This window comes from Salvia hispanica, chromosome 1, assembly GCF_029641045.1.
Source record: "Salvia hispanica isolate PSC_SH4W2 chromosome 1, Shi_PSC_v1, whole genome shotgun sequence".
In the NCBI taxonomy this organism is placed as follows: domain Eukaryota; kingdom Viridiplantae; phylum Streptophyta; class Magnoliopsida; order Lamiales; family Lamiaceae; genus Salvia; species Salvia hispanica.
The window spans coordinates 12,195,627-12,207,041 of NC_142692.1; the positions used below are offsets into that span (position 1 = coordinate 12,195,627).

The 11,415-nt window shown below is 29.2% G+C and overlaps 1 long non-coding RNA gene across 2 annotated transcripts; it reads left to right on the forward strand.

Annotated features, from left to right (window-relative positions):
• The first annotated feature begins 913 nt into the window (after nt 1–913).
• On the forward strand, nt 914–2,264 carry LOC125223635 (uncharacterized). 2 transcript variants are annotated; one of them, XR_016135821.1, is made up of 3 exons: nt 914–1,029; nt 1,175–1,271; nt 1,912–2,264. It is a non-coding gene; the product is annotated as an uncharacterized LOC125223635 (long non-coding RNA). The 2 variants fall into 2 exon arrangements; XR_007176751.2 differs by having other exon boundaries at nt 1,919–2,264.
• The last annotated feature ends 9,151 nt before the right edge of the window (nt 2,265–11,415 follow it).

The window sequence follows — 11,415 nt, forward strand, 5'->3', positions numbered from 1 at the left end:
TTGAATGTTGAAGATTTGAAGATTTGAATGTTGAAGATTTGAAGATTCGAAGATTTGAATGTTGAAGATTTAAAGATTTGAAGATATGAATGTTGAAGATTTGAAGATTTAAATGTTGAAGAGATTTGAAGAATGTTGAAGATTTGAAGATTTGAAGATATGAATGTTGAAGATTTGAAGATTTGAATGTTGAAGATTTGAAGACTTTGTAGCTAGAGTTTTAGAGAGAATTTTAGAAAATGATTTCACACAATTTAATGAAAAGACAATTATAACCCCTTGTTGACATAATGAGGTATTTGTTGACATTTTGTTAATCTTGTGGATTAGTGGCCTATATTGCATCTCATTTCTCAATTTAGCTAAATAATCTCAACCTAACAAGACCCTATATATATATATATATAGGGGTGTATTCAAATCCTTTTCATATCTTTTGTCCTTTTTCCTTCTTAATCCTAGCCCCACGATTTTGTCATCTGACGGTTAGATTAATGCCACGTGTCATTTAATAATGCACATTTTCATTCTAATAATGCACAGCGGCTAATAATGCAACATTATAGACTAATAATGCATTGATCACAACCATCCAATTCAAGGATCCAAGGGCTGAGATTAAAAAGGAAATAGGACACTTGGGGTGCAAATGAGCCTAACGCACCCTTATATATATATATATATATATATATATATATATATATATATATAGGATTTTGATCAACACAAGAATCCCATTAAATCAAGAAATACAGGCCGATTTTAGACCATAGGATTAGACATTTTAATCTTGAGATTAGAAGATCTGATGGCTCCTATAATTTCTCAATTAATTTTATATTATTCATTTAAAATCCTGAAAGGTTAATAATGTCAATCATGTTCATCCGTTTGTTGTTGCAATTCCTATAATCATGCACGTTTCTCTTTCTATTAACAAATCATTGCGTGATTTTGTAGTTAACATTCATCATCTTCAACTTTTGTGGTTTTTTCCATCTTCTTCATCCATCGCCGTATCTGTCACCGGTAATTTCTGTTTTTAAAATTATCTCATCTCCTAATTAATTTCGTTAGTCGGTTGTAATTTTGAAATCTATAATTCAATTTCTTAATTTTGATGGATTCTGTATGACGATTTCATAACTTACAATTGTCGTCTTTTTTTCCGTAGATTTTATGCAGCCTATCTCCATACATGGAAACCGTAATATGCCCTAATTCGTTTGGAGACAATCAACCATCCTTCGATGACGTTGTAGAGAATACAGGTTTTGTTGATAATTATTTTTTTTCTTCAGTCTTCGATCCATCTGATCAGATTGGTTGTGAATTTAGTCACACCAATGTTCTTTGTCATTTGCCATCATGTTTTCATTTCGTTTTATGGAAACTGTATGTTTATAAAATCACAGAATTGGTGGTACTTTTATTAGTTTGGCATGCTACAATTACTCCTTTTGTATGACCCATTTGTATTGTTATTTTTTGGGTTTGTGTCATTTATCTTGTATCACTCATTTTTATCTTTTGTATGACGTGTTGTATGATATGCTTCAGTTATGCCTAAGTATGATCTACGTGGTTTGTCAACTGTAGTCATAATTTATAGCATTTGTATAATTCGTTATCAATCATCAATTTTTCAGTATAATGAATTGTTGTTGGAATATTTTGTCTTTCTTCATCGACAGTTTTAGGGATGTTGTAATTATGACTTATTTATGGTGTTATAATGACATGTTTTTGTATGACATATATTTGCATTTAGTATTACCTATTATCATTATCACTTATTTTGTATGAGTTTATCATGTCATCTTTTCTATTATGCTTCGTTGTGCCTTTGTTATGATCTATGATCATACTAAATCCAATAGGTGGAATATTTTGTATTTACTTCATCGTCAGTTTTTAGGAGCGTTGTAATTTAGGAGTGGAGAAGGCTTTGAAGCTTAAGAGCAAGCGTTTGCGTCAATGCAAGAAATGCCAGGAGTGGCGTCACCACGATTCAAGGAATTGCAACAAATTCAAAGAGAAAGAGCAACGACGGTCTAGAAGAAATTCTGAAGTTTGACACTATGTATTCTCTTTTTGAACTAACATCAGTTTAATTTTCATTTTGGACGCCATTTTTCTTGCATTGTCAGGTTGTTTGATATGAACATTTACTTCAATTTGTTTGATACGAACATTTCGATCAGATTTGTATGATGCATTCGGGTACTCCGTAGTATTATATAATGACTCAAAAATTGGATTATTATGACACAAATTACCCATAAGATGAAATGCTATAGTTATTTTGTTGTTATTGTTAAAATGACTCAATGTTCCATTCAGTATGACGTATCTAAAACCTGGATGTATTCCGTTGTACGGAATTCAATTTAAGTCCATATGTAGATAACAATATATTGAAATGACCCAAATATACACTTAGTATGACACAGTGTAAACATTATGTCATGGTTTGGTATTTCGACCATACAAATCAAGGGGATTGCAATACCCTTAACGATTTGATTTTTAGTCAAACGATTGATGTACTATTCAATATTTGCACTACACCCAAAACATTGTTTGCGCAATTTCAAAGTAGGATTTGATGTACACAAAATTTGACATTAATACAAAATCATACATAGGGCATGTCTAGGTCATTGTAAGTGTAGTTTTCCGTCATGTTAATATTGGATGATCCAAAATGAAAGAGCTTGTTTAACCTTGTCGACTGTCATGCCCTCTCCCGTTTCATTCGAACTCCTCTCAATTGTTGGATCTGCTATTTTGGAAGGCAAACATCAATAGGAAAGGTGTGTCAAACGAAAATTAGACTATAATCTCGAATAAAATGAACAGATATTTTAAACAAAATACTTTTTTTTATTGTGGTTGGTGCGGTAGCTTCTTCTTCACAACAACCCTTTTATATACTAGTTAACAACATACCAAAACAAGATAAATTTACGTTAGTTTCAATTGCACATTCTAGAAGTCAAACGAATTAGAAACACTAATTAACCTTTTCCTTCATACTTCGATGTTCCAGCTAAACGAATGTTCACCATTGTCGGCGAGAGGATTGTTGTTGATTTGAGTAGCGAGGTAGACTAGATAGGATTTTTGGACGCCGATTTGTGTTTTGCTGGAGTGGTGGATTTGGGGAGATTGGATCAAATTCTGCTTGATTTGGGGAATAAATGACTAAAATTTTATTCTCTCTCACTTAATAAATGGCATAGGTAACGAAGTTGTAGAGTATGTAGTTAGTTATCCCATTAAATTCGCCCATATGAAACGGCAATGACGGTTCCACCAATTTGATTTGTCAAAAATACCCTTCACATGACGCAAATTGATCTTACTATGACACAAATTTTACAAGATATAAAACAGATCGTGGTCATTCATTTACAGATCTGACGACCGTTTTTTGGGCTGTATTTTGGTACTTAAGGCTTTCTTTTGATAGATTAAAACCCTATATATATATATATAAAGAAGGAGTCCGAAGAGGTTAAACTATGTAGAGAAAAAGAGTTCCTACACTTTTGAATTTTTGAGTGGTAAATTTAGAGGATTAATCAAGTTAGGTACTTTTCTAGCATATTATGCATTTATTTGGAAACTTTTCTAGCATATTGATATTTAGTGAATGAGTTATAGGGAAGGTATATTTTTTTTTTTTAAATTAAGCAAATCTAGTTAGCAATTATTATCTACAATCATTTAATACCATACGCTTATTTAATTTTATACTATACACATGGGTTATCCAATAATGAAGCATAACTACAATTTGAGTTTATTTCTCAAATCCAAGTAGCTAACGTTTTACCGAAAGTTTTATGATGAATAATTATGTTTATATATATAAAGTATATTAAATGATATAGGTTAAAAGCTTAATTATTTCTATACGCATCATGTTGTACATATTCTCTAACTGAGAATTAAATAGGTTCTTAATAGAGTAGGATTTTAAGCTTGATAGAGATATTAAAATACTGTATTTTATTATATATATATATATATAGGATCAAGGAGCGTAGATCAAGAAATAGGAATAAGAGCACGACTTGATTATCTATCTTAATTAGGTGTGTATAAATCACACTGTTAATTTTACATGCTTTATGTGGTTAATTGCTATGTGTTGAGTTGAAATGAATAATTAGATTATACGATGTGATATTGATATGATATGTGTTTAGTGGTGATGATGGAGAAATATGCTTGGTGCAATAAATATATTAATAGTATATTATATTGGAATTATGTGGTGGAATATGATATGGATATGTGATTGGTGCAATAGATATGTTTTGCATATGATATTGGAATTACATAAATCATTTGATTAAAGAGGATCTGTGATAGTCTCGTCCTGGATCTGAAATCACAGTGGACATATTGGGACCTTCGGGTCAATCATAGTGGGACCTTCGGGTCAAATCATATTGGGACCTACGGGTCAATTCACAGTGGGACCTACGGGTCAAATCATATTGGCATATTGGAAATCCCGGGTAGATACCAGACTTGAACTATCACAGAATAATAAACAGAACATAGTGACATAAGCATACCGGTATGAAATTATTTTTTATTTGTTGATTATTGTTATAAATAGTGGTTAAAGAAAATGTTTGATTTTTGGGATGTGGAATTAAAGATAAGGTTTATATACACTGAGTTGTGGCTCATTAAACCACTATTATTTTTCAGGAATAAGATATAAGTAAAGCTTTTGGTTGACGTGGGTCGTAGGAACTGCACGTATCATCAGGTTCGGCGGCTGATTTTGGAAACCTTCTCATCCTCATCATTTTTGCATGTAGATAAATATATAGTATATAGAGTGGTGAGAGAGTCCCATTACAATTTTAGAATGTTTGAAATATGTACTTGATAAATAGTGGTTTTTGAAATTATATAATATGTGCGCTTTATATACTCGAAATGTGGTTATTTGTTTTAAATATTTGAATTTATTTATAGTAAGTGCATACGTCATAAGGGTTGATGTGTGACAGGTTAAACTGGAACCGGATAGCCGGTATCCGGGCCGGTTACGGTTCAAGCTTTCGACGAACCGGAACCGGCGGTTTTTGAACCGTGGCCACGTCTGGTAGGGCATATAGACTAAACTAGCCTTTGGAGAGGAGAATGTTACGGACTCAATTCCCACATCGGTTGTGAGAACAATTAATGTGGGGCATATAGACTAAATGAACTCTCTCTCGGCTAGGCTAGTCTTTGGGGAGGGGAATGTTACAGATTCAATTTCCACATCAATTGCGAGAACTATTAATATATGGTATATAGACTAAATGACCTTTCTGTCGAAACTAGTTTTTTCGAATGAGTTCTCTTATTTAGCCTGTATCAAGGAGGATCATGGATATTTGACCATTCATTTTTTTATTGATTACTTTGGATGGTAGTATCACATAAAATATTCAATTAGATTTGAAACTAAGAAAATTAGCTTTTTAATTAATGGATCTGTGCTGTCTTTCTTGGAATATGTACTTTGTTTGTCTTCAAAATCCGAACACAAATATGAAATGGAGTCGAGAACTCAATCAAATCCCGCAACTGCATTAATTTATGAATATATTTACTACGTCTATAAAATAAGCTATCGTATCTTAACTTATTTTATCACACGTAATACAGCGAAACATCAAATGTGATTCTCGACGTTTCTCTTATTAAATATTACTTGCATTTTTTCCTTCAATAATTTGCAGATATTGACTTTCAACATCAATCTTCTGTGATTACTATTTCTTATATTATGTATAACAATGATAGCTTCTAAGATGAAAAAGAGACGTGCATTATCTTAATGGAGCCTTTTAAGTCGCATATTAATCCGGAGAAAGTTAGGTGTAAAGATTGAGAAAACAGAAAACTGAGATTAGGGGTTCGAATTTTATAATTTTGATTTTGTTAATTTAGTAATATGGGTTTTAACAAATTTATATAAAAACAGCATTTTCTTAGAATATTGGGCTGCCGTTAAAAGTATACTCCCACAAGTCACAAAATTCAGCATAGAAGTAAAATATCAAATTCGCAATCTGCCATACCATTTTTGGTATATGGTCTATCAACTTTTTAGTACTTCATCTCATCTCATTTTTTTTTACCATTTCAATCTTTAGTTTAGTGCTTTTGTTTAATTTCACTACACAACGAACATGTTCTGTATCTGCGATTCCGTGGTTGCCCGTGGAAAATTTACTAGTATATGATGTAAGAACTTAATCATATTAATTTTATTTAGAAGGAACATTTTTTTAGGTCCATTAACTTTGCCAAAGTATCATTTTAGGTCTGTGAACTTTGAAAATATCATTTTAGATCCGTGAACTACAAGTTAATACCATTTGAGGTATTTTGAACTTTTTTTGGACGAAAAAGCCCTTAAGGCCTTCAAAGGACAATTTGGACAATTCTTTCGCTACTCATCTTGCGTCAAAGACCCAGAATCCAACAATATTTTTACTACTATTTAATTCAGTTACCATCCAAATTGAATTTAAATATAATAAAAATTTACCGTAAAAAATACTCCCTCTGTCCCATTAGAAATGAAACGTTTTCCTTTTTAGTTTGTCCCACTAAAAATGAAACGTTTCCTAAAATGAAAACATCTCTATCTCTAATTTTTCATCTCTCTTCTTTAACTCATAAAACAACATTACATAAAAACCTGTGTCAATTCCCAAATGTTGCATATTTAATGGGACGGAGGGAGTATGTGATAGTTTTCCAATTATTAGATGACTAATTATTTAATAATAATGAATTGGGACTTGATACTTTATTTTATTTTTTTAATCTAAACTGCATTTTAATAACTTGCAATAGGTGATGAGTGAATTCTATTTAGTTTATTTATTTTGAAATTAGATAGCTATTAATTTGGATTGTCATTTGGAGATGAATTTCAAAATGGAGATCAATTAACATCTAAATTGAATTTAAATATAAAAATGTGCCGTTAAAAATAGTTGGATTCTATGTCTCTGACGCAAGATGATTGGCGAAAGAATTGTCCAAATTGATCTTTGAAGGTCTTAAGGGCATTTTCGTCCAAATAAAATTCAAAATACCTCAAATGATATTAACCTATAGTCAATAGACCTAAAATGTAAATTTTAAAATTTACGAATCTAAAATAATACTTTGGCAAAGTTCGTGGACTTAAAAAGATGTTTCCTATTTTATTTATACGAATATAAGCATATGATTTGTTGGAGTGATGAGGTACACACCATACTCATGAAATAAAAAATACTAGTGCATTGATACTCCAAATGTGTATGTAATAAAAAAGTCATCATTGAAATTTGCAACTTGCGGAAAGTGGAAAGAACAATAATAAAATCAAGTCGGCCACAAAGATATGCACAAATAAATAAACGTCTTTATTGATTTGGGAATCGAAGCTGTTTATAAATCCATATCGCATATAGTTGACTTATAAATAAATCTTATTTTTCAAATATTATTATATTATCTTTATCTAAAAAAATTATCTTTACGCTAGTATAACATGGAGTACATTTTAATGCAAAATTTGTAAAATAAAAGTTTAACAAAGAAAAAATGAAAAACTAAGATTTTTTTTTGGATGGGGTTCAAATATAACATTTATGGGCTCAATACATGCTATAACAAATTAATTTATTTTCCCATTGCCCTGACAGATCATAATCCGAAAGAAAGAAAGATAGGCCATCGCATTCGCATACAGCAAAGAATTGCTGGCTGCTGTGGTTAATCAAAACCTTAATTTACTTTCTGCTTTGTTCGACGGGATAAACCTAATAAGATTCTTAATTTTTAAATGACATATGATTTTTTTTTTCTCTCATAGTATCCTTATTGTTTGTCATAATTATTTTTACTATTTTATAAAAAATATAATTATAAACAGTACAGCCATAAATGATTTTTTAAATCTAAATATGATTAAGTTCAGCAAGTTAAATTGATTTTATTTGATCAATTGTTTTGCGGTATAGCTGATTTTATCAAAAAATATACTACCTCCGGTACTCCGTATAATAAAAAAGACTAGTTTTATCATTTTGGATCATCCACCAATATTAGATCAATTCTAAAAATAGAAAGTTTTAAATATTACTAACACCACTAATAATGTGGAGTAGCCCACAATTCACTATTACTATTTCTATCGCTTTTTTCCTCATTCCCTCTTACTTTACCAATCGTGTATTAAAATACATATCATACAACTTTATCTTTTTTTTTGGAGGTAGTATATTATTGTAGCAATACTTATTTAATCTAAAATAACTAGCTAGCGCGTAAGAAGGCCTCACAAATTACAATACCTTAAATTACAATGTTAATAATAGATAATAAAGTAATAAAATTATTAAATAAACCCCAATATGATTGATCATGATTCCTTTTATATGTGCGTAATTAACTTTTTTATTCAAAAAAATAAATAAAGTAACTCCTTAATGCAATAGAAGTTGTGATATATTTCTTTTTCTTTATTGTTTCTCCATTTTAATTAACTATTATTAGTATCATTTTTTTAAAACAAGTGCAGAAAATGAAATGACTCTACTACTGTGGAATGAGGGAGTAGGTATAATTCTTTGTATTTTTAGAATTGTAATTGATTACTATTTTGACATATTTTCAAATATATTTTATTATTATTATTATTATTATTATTATTATTATTATTATTATTATTATTATTATTATTATTATTATTATTATTATTATTATTATTATTATTATTATTATTATTATTATTATTATACAAACAAAACGGCCGTAAAAGTGAGATCTTGACTTTACATATGACAGTCCATTGAAATTGAATTTAATTATAACTTATTATTAGTATTAATAACTTAATATTAGTATTTAAGGGTCTTATTCTAATGCTTATAGCACCCTAATCCAAAATCAAGACTAAATATTCACCCTTGGATTTTAAAATGAGTGGATGAGATTAAAGTTCACAAATCTCAATAAATAGTAGACAAAATATCAACAAAAGGGTAATATCGTCATTATGTTATCATATGATAATTTTCGTGGTGTTTTTTTATATCAACATTGTGTATTACAAATATCAACAATATGATATAAGAATATCAACATTAGTACAAGAAAATATCAACACATATTTATTGTGATTTTTACATGGTTTTATTGAGATTTTTTGATGTATTTGTTGATAAAAATCTGGGTATCAACATTTACGAAAACTAAAATAAAAAATATCAAATTTCATCATCCGAACGTCGTCGGAACATATGCAATTGAGATCTCGTTGGAATCCTTATTAAATTATCTTTAATTTGATATATTTTTTGTGAAAAAATAATTTAAATTGAGAGAGTTACGTAAATTTAAAGATTTGAGATGATTTTGAGGAGAGAGAAAGTAGTTAGTTATAATTACTACATATAGGATTTGACATTAATATCCTTTTAATTTAATTAATAATTATTTAAATTTAAAATATATTACACTTGACATCATATTAACCACAAGATCTTCTAATCTAATGGTTGAAAATTGGTCTCAATTTGGGATTTGTAATTAGTTAGCAATTGATTACATATCTAGTATTTAATTATAATAATAGTTTTATATCTAATGCATAGTTTTAATAATTAGATTAAAATTTTCTTAATATATTGTTAGTTTATAACAAAATAATAAACAAAATAATTATTATATATTGGTATAATAATTGAATATAATTCATAAATTCATAAGTTGGAAATTTTATGAAGACTTTCTTAATTATTTATTACATATTATAACTATTTGATGGAACATCTTCTATGGTCCATGAACTTTGTCAAACTATTATTTTAAGTCTGTGAACTTTGAAAATATCATTTGAGGATCGTCAACTATGAGTTAATATCAACCGAAGTACTTTTTTTACTATTTCCATGTTTTTTCGAACGAAAATACGCTCAATACCTTGAAGGGTACATATTTTATAATAAACATATCACATACTCATATTTTTTATAAATATCTTTACTATATATTTAAGATGAATTTTCTAAATATAATTTGACCTTCAATATTATCACTTAATTTTGTGACATACAAGAAAAGTTCCTTCTTCAACTTTTTATAATTAAAGAATTTTAAAATACTTTGAGAAATAGATACTCGTAAAAATTAATGTCATAGTCAATAGACGATACTTGAATATTGATAGGGTTAAAAATTGGTTATAGTTAGGAGTATTATTTAAGACCTAATTATTTTCTAAATACATTCATAGTTAAATAATGTGTATGGAATCCAGTCTTTATATTGCAATTTGTAATTATTTTGAAACATTGATTGAATAAAGTTTATGTAGATATATATGTAATGTTAAATGCGTAAATATATACTAATATAATATCAAGAAATTTAATTTTAAAACTTTATTTTTTACTATAAAAACATAATACTCCATACTATATGTAGTATCTTCGATTTATTTCTTTGCAACCAATTAAATTCTATAGTTGAGTATTATGATTAAAGATTTCTAGAAAAAATATCAAAATAATATTGCAAGATTTTGATTCACATTTGTGTAGAGGCGGATAAAAAACTAGACAGTACTATAGTTCGTTTAGTCGTCAAATTAAGAATAGTGTTATTAATAGTAGTAATATAATCGGATACTTAGACGTCGACTTTGGTGTTAATGAGGAGTATATCTATAATTTTTATCACACATCATCTAATTATTTTTCTCGCATTTTTTTTACCGTCCATGTCATAGCTAACACCAAAAAGACTCGAACATAAAACCATGGCTCTTCCATTCCCTATAACTTATTGGCTCCTTTGTCGCCACTGCAAAAGTTCCTATTTAAAGAATTTAGTTGGATTAATGCAGTACATATGAAGAGGACGTGCATGGTTTCAGGTCATTCAACGGAGCTCATCTAAAACTTTGTGACGATTGAATCTGTAGTTCACAAGTACTATTATTATGCTATAAAATTCGTTAGAGAGGCAAAAATGAAGAATCGAGAAATATGGCACTAAATTAAAGCGGCGGCTTCCATGAAATTAAAATTGTTGGATGCCGGAAAGAAGACAGTAACATTTTTGAAGTATGAGAGAGAAAGGGAAAGACAAGTGGTAGGCGGCGTGATGGAGTTCGAGTCTTCAACGTTTCCCCCCCAATCATATATAATAATATAAAGATGTAGCTGTGTAAACTAGAAAGGTTTAAAGTAGTAGGAGTACATAGAATATTATTAAGCAGTCCATCTTCAACTGGTATTACTGAATAAAAAAGTATTCAATGCAATCAATCATACTCGTATTTCACTAATATAAATCGTATCATTTCGTATCTCCTCAACCTCAACA